General features: G+C 42.0%; 1 long non-coding RNA gene across 1 annotated transcript in view; it reads right to left on the bottom strand.

The window, feature by feature from the left end:
- Positions 1-2,270: 2,270 nt before the first annotated feature.
- Positions 2,271-10,696, bottom strand: part of LOC306977296 — a 63,862-nt gene continuing 55,436 nt past the window's right edge. The window contains exons 2-3 of the long non-coding RNA XR_013793826.1: positions 2,650-2,737; positions 2,271-2,499 (exon numbers count right to left, since the gene is read on the bottom strand). This is a non-coding gene — a long non-coding RNA (uncharacterized lncRNA). The remainder of the gene's footprint in view (positions 2,500-2,649; positions 2,738-10,696) is intronic.

Below are 10,696 nucleotides of genomic sequence, written 5' to 3' on the forward strand. Positions count from 1 at the left end.
CAGCGGGGACTTTGCGCTACCCAGATATGAAAGGGAGATGTGCGGGCGAGTCAAGCGCCATTACGACTTGAGTGAAACAAATGGGTTGCCTGTTTTTGTGCTAGGCTGTACAAACAGTGGAAGTCTAGTGTAGCGTGCTGCTTGGCAAGGTGTGGCAATGGCATTCGCGCCACCTGCACTCGCAAGGGGGACCTCCTGTGGGTTCCTGTGATTGGGAGAGAAGAAGCAGTTATTGTACAACATTGGCTTCATATTGTAACACTCAACCACAGTCACCAAAAAAAATACAGATACCAAAAAGGGTTGAGGATTGTATTTCAGACCCTTGTGAAACATCTGGGTGAGTAAAGGCCCGGAGGGTAAAGGAGGAGCTGTCTGCCAACTGAGCAAATGTAGCCCCAACGTTAAATAACCTGTTATAAACATGATTTGAAGAAATTCAGATTTAAACATTTAACAATACAACGTTTTAGTCTTTTATTGGTTCTTTTTTCTATGTAATGTGTCTGGCCTCAAGTTTAGAGAAGTATTCAGTAACTCAATGTGGGCGATAAAGGGATATTTCAGGATTTTTGACATAGGGCCTCATTTCCTAGTTATCCAGATTGTTGTTGATTTCTGGAGATATTATTTTTGTTTTGTTTTTCATGCAGTTCTTATATTTGAAGAGTTTAGTGGTGTTAGGCTAGAGCTAGGCTAGTGCATGTCTATGGTAACTAGTAGCCTGCATTAAAAACCTCTTCAAAATCATGGGGTAGTCCTTCATACCTGACTTGTAGAAAGCTCCTTTGTGAATTCCATGTGTAGTAATGCCGGCCGCAGGTAAACAAACTACTGTAGATCCGGTAAGCTAGCAGATCACTCCGTTGCTGCGTAGCTTACAACCAGGAAGCTGATGCTGCTCAAATATAAGTTCTTTTAAATGCAAAATGGTCGTATTTCAAAAATTATTCAGTCAACAGACATTTATCGGTAGTCTGGTGTTATAAGTTATTTGCCTCAGGTGCACTGTGCTTAGATACGACTGTTTATAATGCAGGCTACTAGTTACCATAGACATGCACTAGCCTAGCACCACTAAACTCTTCAAATGTAAGGACTGTATGAATTTAAAAAAAAAAAAAATATATATATATATATATATATATATATCTCCAGACAACAATAGCATTCTGGATAACTAGGAAATGAGACCCTATGTCAAAAATCCAGAAATATCACTGGCTGAATAAGGTGAATGTTGCTCTGTTGTGGTTGAGAATAAACAGTATTAATGCAAATACGCGAACATGTTAAATTTTGTGTTGAATCCTGAACGACATATGACCAGGTCACGGTTTGAGACAGGTATTAGGTTCTTAAATTCTTTCACCCTTGAAGCAATTACCCAAGTGTTCTATTCTCCCCACTTATGTGCACTTGGTGTCTCTATAAATCTCCACATTTGCGCAGTGCTGTGACTATGAGCAGTGATTAATTATGAGAGTTTGCAAAGTCAGCATCGGAGCTCAGGAAGTGAATAAAACGACAAGGTTGACCAGGGAGAAAAGGACTGAGACGTACAGGGAGTGACAGAGCCAAAAGACTATTAACTGAGATGTGTGAAGTGTGGTGACAGTACTTGGATAATTACACATTAGACAGATGTAACTTTTGTGGGACAGTGGGTGTGGTCATATCGTGGATAATTTGCTGACAGCTAACTGCATGTAGGTAATCCGCAATGGATACAGTTTATAAGATGATCCTTTGTTGTATTTAATGTAGTGAATAGCACGCAACTATAAAGGCAAATATCTACATAAATATAAATGTAAATCTGAAATGTGGAGGCAGTTATGATGCCTGGAAGACTAATTTCAGCATCACCTACCTCCAGCTAATGATTGCATCTGCGAGGGTCACACCTCCATTTCAGCCAATCAGAACAGAGCCACACTTTTGTCGCAGCCAATCATCGCCCTCGGTCCTGAGTTTAAGCCTCCATCATTCATGGCTCGTCCGCTTCCCAGCTGTGCTGCGACCCACCTCCACCCCTCCCACCACCCTGCCAACATTCTTTCACCGGGCTCCCATGCCCCCAACAGTGTCCAGGCTCCGGGGGAAGACACCCATAACACTAACCTACCCATCCATACTAACTATCATCTATACGTATATATCGATGTCTATCCAGGTTGAATGAAGTTGTCGAGTCAACCTTTTTTGTTGAAAAGATGCTGTATAAATAAATACAAAAACACTAAATAGAAAAAAACATGAACAAAGGTTCAGTTTTCAATTATTTATTATTACAAAGCAACTGCCCAGCGTGTGGAGCCTAATCCCAGCAACTTTAATACATAATACATTGTGGACAAATGAACGATACGGAACAGCAAAACAAATGTCCTCCACAACTCATCTGGCCGTCCGTGCATCCTCATGTTGTTACCCACACGACGTTTCTGTTTTTTAGATTTGCTCTTATGTGTCAGTGTCGAAGGATCCCTGTGAGAGCTGAAAAGTGGATTGAGTTAAGTTCAGGAAGTATTAGGTTTTGCTCGGGGCCAAAATGTTCCGTTGAGTGATAGCAGCCGTTTACCACATCTCCATTCTGGCGACGACCGGCTTGTATTTGTTTACACCCAAGGAAATTCAACTACTTACCATTCGCCTCCATGATTATTGGCCTTTACAGCTCCTTTCCTCAATCCACGCGGTAATGTGTTTCCGATCACAATGCGAGGAAGGAAAACTACAAAAGGACAACAAAAAGACACACAAATAAATTCCCATTGCAGTGGGATCCTGTTTCCCATTACATCTTCATAAGTGACCGGGTTTTTATGCAGAGGTGCTGATGCAATTAGCCGCACTTTTTTTTTGTTTTTCCGAACGCGTGCTTAGGTTTCAAAAGAGTTTGCCGAAGCACTGTCTTGCTTCAATTTCAGGAGAGCTGTGCTTAATTTGGGCCTCCTTTATCTAATAGAGTTTTTCTGCTCTCAAATGCCATGTGGTTTTCTGTAGCGTAAATCAAATAGCGCGCTGTGATGGTCAGCCACCGCCGGAGCTAAGAGAAGGTTTTTTTTTTTTTTATCATCGACATCAGCTATGGTCTATCTCCAGCTGAAACAGATTTATCAGGCAGAAAACCCACTCTCCCGGTGAGATGTTTTTACTTCTACGTTTTTTAAAATCTTCTCCACACAGGATAAAGGCCGGCGTTTTTGTTCCATTTTTTGCGCTGAACATTTATCTCCAGTACTTGACAACAGGCGCAGACAAAAGCCCCATATCTTGATTTTTTTTCTCCCTCCCCCTTCACAGCGCGTATCCCACTCACTACAGTGTCAGCATAATCCCTGCCAGGAGTGAGTATGACACAGTTTATGAGTGGGTGGGATGAGTGGGGGGCATTGTCGAGGGGGGGGGGCTGGAAAAGGCAATGAGGTTGATCCGTAGTAAGCTGTCCCGTGGTCTAACCCCTTTAGCACTTACTGTATCTGAACAGCGGCATTGGCGGATCAGTAACCAATCTCATGGAGCACAATTTCCTAATTCTTCAGCCCCGAGAGGCAACATCCAAATGCATTGTATTACATTTCATGTTTCCCTCAAGCAGAAGTGTGAAGAAGAAGAAGAAATCCTGCCTGACCACATCTTAATATGGTTTTTAAGATATTTTCTTATACTCCTATAATAGCATGGACAAGAAGTAGTAGTACAGTGTGCGTACTGATGTAAGTGTGAAAGTACATAGAAATATAAACCTACAGTAAAAGCTTAGTAAAATAATAACAATAATGATAATGTAGTATAAAAACATGCGGCTGGAAACAACTAAAAAAGTTGCATAAATAGTACCTGTCTAAATACTTAAAGGCACACTGCGTAACATTTTTGACTATACTGTCATCAATACAACACATGATCCTAATGACCAGCTCGACACAGATAAGCCTATTTTTTGCAGTGAGAAATCAAAGAATGGATTTGGATGAAAACTTAACCTGTTTCAGCTGACTTTAGTTAACATCTCCATGACGACGAGCTGGAGACATACCCACTCCTGGTAAAGATACAGTCATGTCTTAGCAGAGCTGAGCCGCTCATAGCAAAAGCACTTGTTTTTTTGTACATTCATAAGGCACTTTTCAATGATGAAAATAGCTGTCATAAAATAAATGCTTGTATTTCAATTTGTTTATTGGGTGAAATGTTACGAGATGTGGCTTTAAGTACATGCAGTTACTCATGCAGTAATCATTTCTGAACTTCATCTCAATTCATTTTCAAAGTACATTTACTTTTACTTGAGTTCCGATTCTGCCTATAGTCTATCAGTCATTTTTACGAGTCTCTTCTAGAGCTGCTCCGCTTTAACTACGAGTGAAATGCTCTTCTCCACTCGGCTCTGACGCTAAATGCTGAGTGTTCAACACAGATCAATATTCAGGCGTGGGCTTTTCAGAGCAAGCTCTGATTTACACTCGCACACGCTACTGAAGTGACAAAAAGCACAAAAGGAGGCGATATTCCTCTGAAATTCTCCAAAATTCCCATCTTCACAATACGAACCCACCAGTTCCACGAGCGCACAGATGCCATCCCGGCCGATGGGCAGCTGGCGCACTGTATATTTCCGTTAATATTTCACATTAGCCCGTGGCGCTACATAATACCAGATGATTGCTTGTCTGTTATGGTATATGATGAGAAGTGTTCGGGGCTGTTAATGTGAGACGTCTCTGTTTACCAGCGTGATGGATGGGCTCCCTGATAGGACCTGAGTTACGTTCAAGAGTGTCACCGCCAAAAGATGACAGATGGGCCCAGCTGTCCGAGATATGGACACTTCTGACCACACCTTGGACGCATAAATCACAAAGCGGCTAGCCAACAACCACGTTACAACGGTGACTCAGCTCATTGCGATGTTACGGCTGTATAAATGAAATAGCTCTTATGCAAAGATTCATTTGCAAATTGTAAACAAAGGGCGTTGCTAGCAGCTGTGAAGAATGTCGGTGACCCAAAGAACTTCTAACGTGATTATCTGTCACGAGGCCAGTAATAAAGATAAATGAGGTGGGGGGGGAAGGGGTGATGATGTTGTAACATAATATGAAGATGGCAGATATCCAAAAGTCAGCACAATGGTTGGGTGCGATGGTAAGGAAATGAGCAACGACTGCTTACTTTGTCACTTTAAATACGCCAGGCACAATGCTACAGCGCTTTTGGAGATGATCAGCGTATTTTCAGCAAACAATGTGATGTAACAGGTGAATAGACGGCCATGGCGCTCTCCACACTACTGGTAAGTGCTTTTGAAGGTGATGCACACTTTTACCAAAACCACATACAATAGACATAGAATCAGACGTACGTTTTTATTTTTTATAAATAACTAGTTATAACTGGACGAGCCATAACAGCAAATGTTTGTTGACTGAATTAGTATCGCAGCCTGGTATTGTTTGATGAATGAAACGGTTTTGTTGTGTAGAGATCTGACGATTTGTGAGTGTAAATTCAAGATTGAAGTGAGGCATTCTGGGGAGAAAACAGATTCCACGTCGAGAGCGAAGGGGTCATTATTTCAGCTCCGCAGGGGGGCTCGCTTAAACACGACTGTATTCTCCTCGATCCTCAGCGTAACATAAGCAATAACATGTAAACCTAGCTTTACATTCCTTTTTTTGCATCGTGTAAGTGGAGCTTTTATACCCCCCGCTGAGCTCTCTATTTACATACCGCTTACTACTCTATGGAACTCCCACCATTTTTTTTATCAAACACTCGCTGCTGCCAAAGCTAAACAAGAAAAAAAGCGTAAATAATAGCATAATCTGTCAAGCAACTCAACACAAACAACACAGCGGCTGTTTGTATATTTCCTTTGAAACATTTATTCTTAATCATTTAAAAGATAAAAAGTTTAGAAAATGGAGGCCACAAGGGACCAGCTGCTATAGTAGAAATATGTTGTTAATGTTTTCAAATACAGTCAATTCTATATCAAAAACCCTCTTCTTGTTGCTCCTACACGAAAAATAAACATGCTGCTTTTACCTTGACACTTTACATTGAACACTAACTTCTCCTTGTAGAAATTGTGTTGCACATGTAAATTCCTGCCTCAGTAATCTGGTTGGACACGTCTTGGTCGCGGTCAGGAGCACAGCGTGTCCGTGCAGTGGCTGCTTCCCTCGCGCTCGCTTCCTGCACACCTGTTCTATATTCTAAATGCTAAGCGACATCCAGCCGTGCACAGTGGAATACATATCTGGATGGATTCCCTCGCAAAAAAAATAAATAAAAAAAAATTCTCAAACACTCCGGCGCTTAGCAACACTGTGCAGATAAAACGCGCGTGGAAAAAAAAAAAAAGAGGTAGAGAAACGTAGAAATCCTCGCTGACAGGTGCTTTCTGTAGGCTGTAAGGGATGCCACTATGAGAGAAGGGCCCGGGAACACTGAACCATTGTGTGCGGGGTAATTAAAGGACCACAGCTGAAGATGCAGTGGCACAGGCCTGAGGCGGCTTTCCTCACTCCTTCAACACCAGATAGACTGTTACAGACAGACTGCGGGATGTGGTCACTGCTGCTGTGTCCTTGGAGATATGCACATGCAGTGATAGAACAAATAAAGACGAGTATAGGCAGCACGTGGGGAAAAGCAATTATAACATTTAATTTAATTTGAGCTCATGGTTATCAACTTTGCCTGTATAAATTTAATACATATGCGTCAGATTGAATTATGAACCAAACCATTATTTTACTTGAATGCACTGTGGGTATTACTGAGCATTATTAAACTGGACTAATGTGGCGCTAATTTGTTCAACCGGAAGTGTGTCTGTTTACTGATGCCAAGCCATTTCTAAATCTTAAAGTGATTATGACATCATGCAGATTTCCTAGATTCAGCAAATTTGATCTGTTCACGGCATACCTGTGATGCGACACCGACTTCTTCAGGTGGTGCTCGGGCTTATATGAAATCTTACACTTTATTCATGTTAATTTGAGAGATTTATCGGCTTTACATTTATTGACTTTATTTTAGATCATTTTTGGCCAGTAAAAGCTTTATTAGACAGGACGACGCAGGGTGAAAGCATGAACCATTCAAGATTCAAGATTCAAGATTTTTTATTTGTCAAACCCTGTGTATGGTTTGAAATTATATTTCTCTCATCCTTGATTGTGGAGCGGGGGGAGGGGGGAGAGGGGTGGGAGGGAATTCAGCTTCCCATGGCCTTGTGTATGAAACTGTTCTTCAGTCGACTGGAACTGACCCATAGATTCCGCAGAGACTGTGTGATGGGTGCCAAGGGTCCCTGGCGATCTTGATGGCTTTGCAGGTGAAACGGGTGGAGTACATGTCCTTAATAGAGGGGAGAGGGGCTCCGCAGATCTTCTCCGCTGCTCTCACGATGCGCTGGAGGCTCCCTCGGCAGGAGGCAGTGCTGGTGCCGTGCCACACAGTGATGGAGCTGGTCAGGATGCTCTCTATAGTCCCTCTGTAGAAGATGCACATAATAGAGGCTGGGACTCAACTTGCGGAGAATGTAGAGACACTGGTTACTTTTCTTGACCAGTGATGTAGTGTGCATGGTCCAGGAGAGCTTCTCTGTGATGTGCTCACCCAGGAACTTAGTGCTGGTCACCCTCTCCACTGCAGCACCGTTGATTGTTAGAGGAGCATGCTGGACCCGCGCTCTTCGAAACAATCTCTTTTGTCTTCTCCACATTTAGAGAGAGATTGTTCTGTGTGCACCACATGGCCAGACTGCTCACTCACTCCTGCAGTTTGACTCGTCTCTGTTGCTGATGAAGCCCACCACTGTTTGTCGTCTGCAAACTTGATGAAGAGGTTTGAGTCGTACTTTGTGCAGTAATGGGTCAGCAGAGTGAACAGGAGGGGACTCAGCGCACAGCCTTGGGGAGCCCCCATGTTCAGTGTGACGGTCCTGGAGGACTTGCTGTCGAGATGTCGAGATATTTTCATTTATGCTTTAGTATTGGGTAGGGCAGCTCGAATATAGAAAAAATATCACGATAGTAATAATTGAAATCACTATTATTGAAACGATTGTTGGTCGTATTTTTAAAAATAAAAAAACATGCATAATATTTTCTTTGGACAATTAGATAAAGTCCATATTATAATAATTTATAATATATATAAACCGAATAATAAATATGCTACCGTTGCTAAACTAATCCTCTATTAGAGACATCCCTGGCTCACCTGCTCACTGCTGACCAGCGCTCACACTTGCCAAGGCAAACCGAGCTGTGCGGCCTGATGACATCATCACACAGCGCTGTTTATTTGTGCCGGACCAAAGCAAATGCCATTAGCACGTGAAATGGGAAGGGAACAGAAACAATGTCCCAGCGGCACTGAAGAAGAGTTTTAGACTTTTCTGCAACAACCAGCCTTGGGTAAAGGATATAGAGGCTTCTAAACTTTGGTTCTCCTTTCAGCATAAGGTGAGCACTCAGTATCAGTAGCGTTATCTCAAGAACTACGTATGAAAATTATATGATATCATTATTATTTCCGCGTCAAATACAATTTGCCATGCTGCAGGTAGTTCAGCCGATCAGCCGCACTCTCACAAACTTTGCAATAATATTTATCACTATGAACACTATGATTTTTACATCAAAAACACTATGCATACACCAGTATAACCCTAACTGAGAATAACGTTTGAGATTTGGATTGGAGTTACACAAATTCAGCTGCAGGAAACATAGAGGAGCGACTTGCAATAGTGCCAAGTGATGTCATCTTCTCAACATCCCCGTTTTACTATTTGACCCAAATCTCCTCAGACTTTTGAAATGGTGTACATCTTTACCCGAAAATCTGAAGCATTGTCCTTGCGTTGTTTGCCCGAGAGTGACCGCTTTGACTTCAAAAACCGTCTTTCCTCATTAAAATCTCGTTCCCGAGTCCACGCCGCATTCCGCGCGTGACAATCTGATGGATCTCATGGATTCATATGAAACATGCCACATTACAGGAGGCTTTGATTAGCGAAGTATCCAAGGCCTGTCAATCACGCGGCATGCCTCCGTTTGACAACCGGTGGCTGATATTTCTGACATTTCAATATTCCAAAAAGGCACCCCTGGTTCATAAGCACCAGTTGTTTACCCGTTTTTGTATTTCTTCTCTTTTTTTTTTAAAGCACCAAAGGCTTACAGTTAAATTAAAAATTGTAGTGGCATCGCATTGCTCCCTCAAGCTGGTGGGGTTAAAGATTGGGACAAACACATTTTTTTCTCCTCACAGCTACTGCCATGAAATATTTTTTTTTCTTCCCGTTTACACAGTCATCACCCCGAGCTACGAGCTATCAAAACACTCGCTAAATGAGCACTAAAGGGTTCTCGCCGCATCGTAACACGTTGAAAGATGTTTGCCACAAAACAGCACAATATGGTGATAACAGGATAATAAACAATCTATTTATTGTCTCCACCGCCCGAGAAATAAGCCGAGCGCAGACAGTGCCAACCAGAAGGCGGCCTCCCAATATGAGTTGACCAAAGGAAACAAATTATTCTCTCACCACGCGCAATTGTTTAGCAAACTTTCAGCTACTCAGAACACAAACAAAATCCCTGACAAAATATAGTGGCCAGAAATGTGATCTTTTGCTGGTAAAGGAAAAGACATGAACTAAAAGTTAAATGCTATAGCCACCACATGTCTATCACGCTAAAGCAAACGAGTCTTGTTGCTTCCTCTAGCTGAGGTCATACACTTTTACTTGTTTTTTAACCTGTGCAGAGACATTAACCTCAAATACAGCTGTATTACTGTTGTTGAAAACATTTCACCTCTTTGAAATGCAAGCTGTGGACACAAAACATGTTCTTTCGATATTATTTTATAAGATGTGATACATGTTCGGAACTTGCCTAAAAGGAGAAATCAAGATTGTTTGTGATAAATTAAAAATGAGGTTTGGAGTGCAGAAAGTTGAGTCCTGCCCCTGTTGCATTTTAAATGTTTATTTTGTTTACTAGTTGTTGGCAAGTCAAACTAATGATTTTGACGTAAGTACTAAGATCTAAAGGATTGGATGCTTGCTGAGCAATGGGGAGTTGATATGATTTATTCATGTTAAAATGACTCACCAAAAGAAAATGTGGGCTTTCATCACTGCTCCTGTCAGACCTTGAGGATTGTCTCTGCATAGTTTGTGTGGACTTTGCCAGGGCCAAAAGACATTGAATCAAAATGGAGGCGTAGACACACACTGGATGGGAAACCGTTTGGGAACACCAGGAAGCCCGGGTGAATGTAGTGAGTTAGTGAGTGGCTGGTGGTGGTTGGAGGGGCCAATGACGCAGACTGGCAACCTCGCTTTTCGTCAGTCTACCCCAGGTCAGCTGTGGCTACATTAGTAGCTTGCCACCAACAAGTACGGAGTGAATGAATAATGCAATGTAAAGTGTACAGAAAAAGCGCTATATAAAACCAAGGCATTACTATCATTACTATCCCATGTCCTATGTGTGGTTTGGTCAAGGCTACAATAACAGAGCTGATGGTGAGGAAATGGAGCAGATTATGTTAAATATTACAAAAATAAACATAGCTCCATCTGCCTGCCTCCCTGTGTTTCATAAAACCTTGTAGCTATCAAAAACAAACACTGATAATCTCCATAAAACAA

Source organism: Gobius niger, assembly GCF_951799975.1.
Source record: "Gobius niger genome assembly, chromosome: 17".
In the NCBI taxonomy this organism is placed as follows: domain Eukaryota; kingdom Metazoa; phylum Chordata; class Actinopteri; order Gobiiformes; family Gobiidae; genus Gobius; species Gobius niger.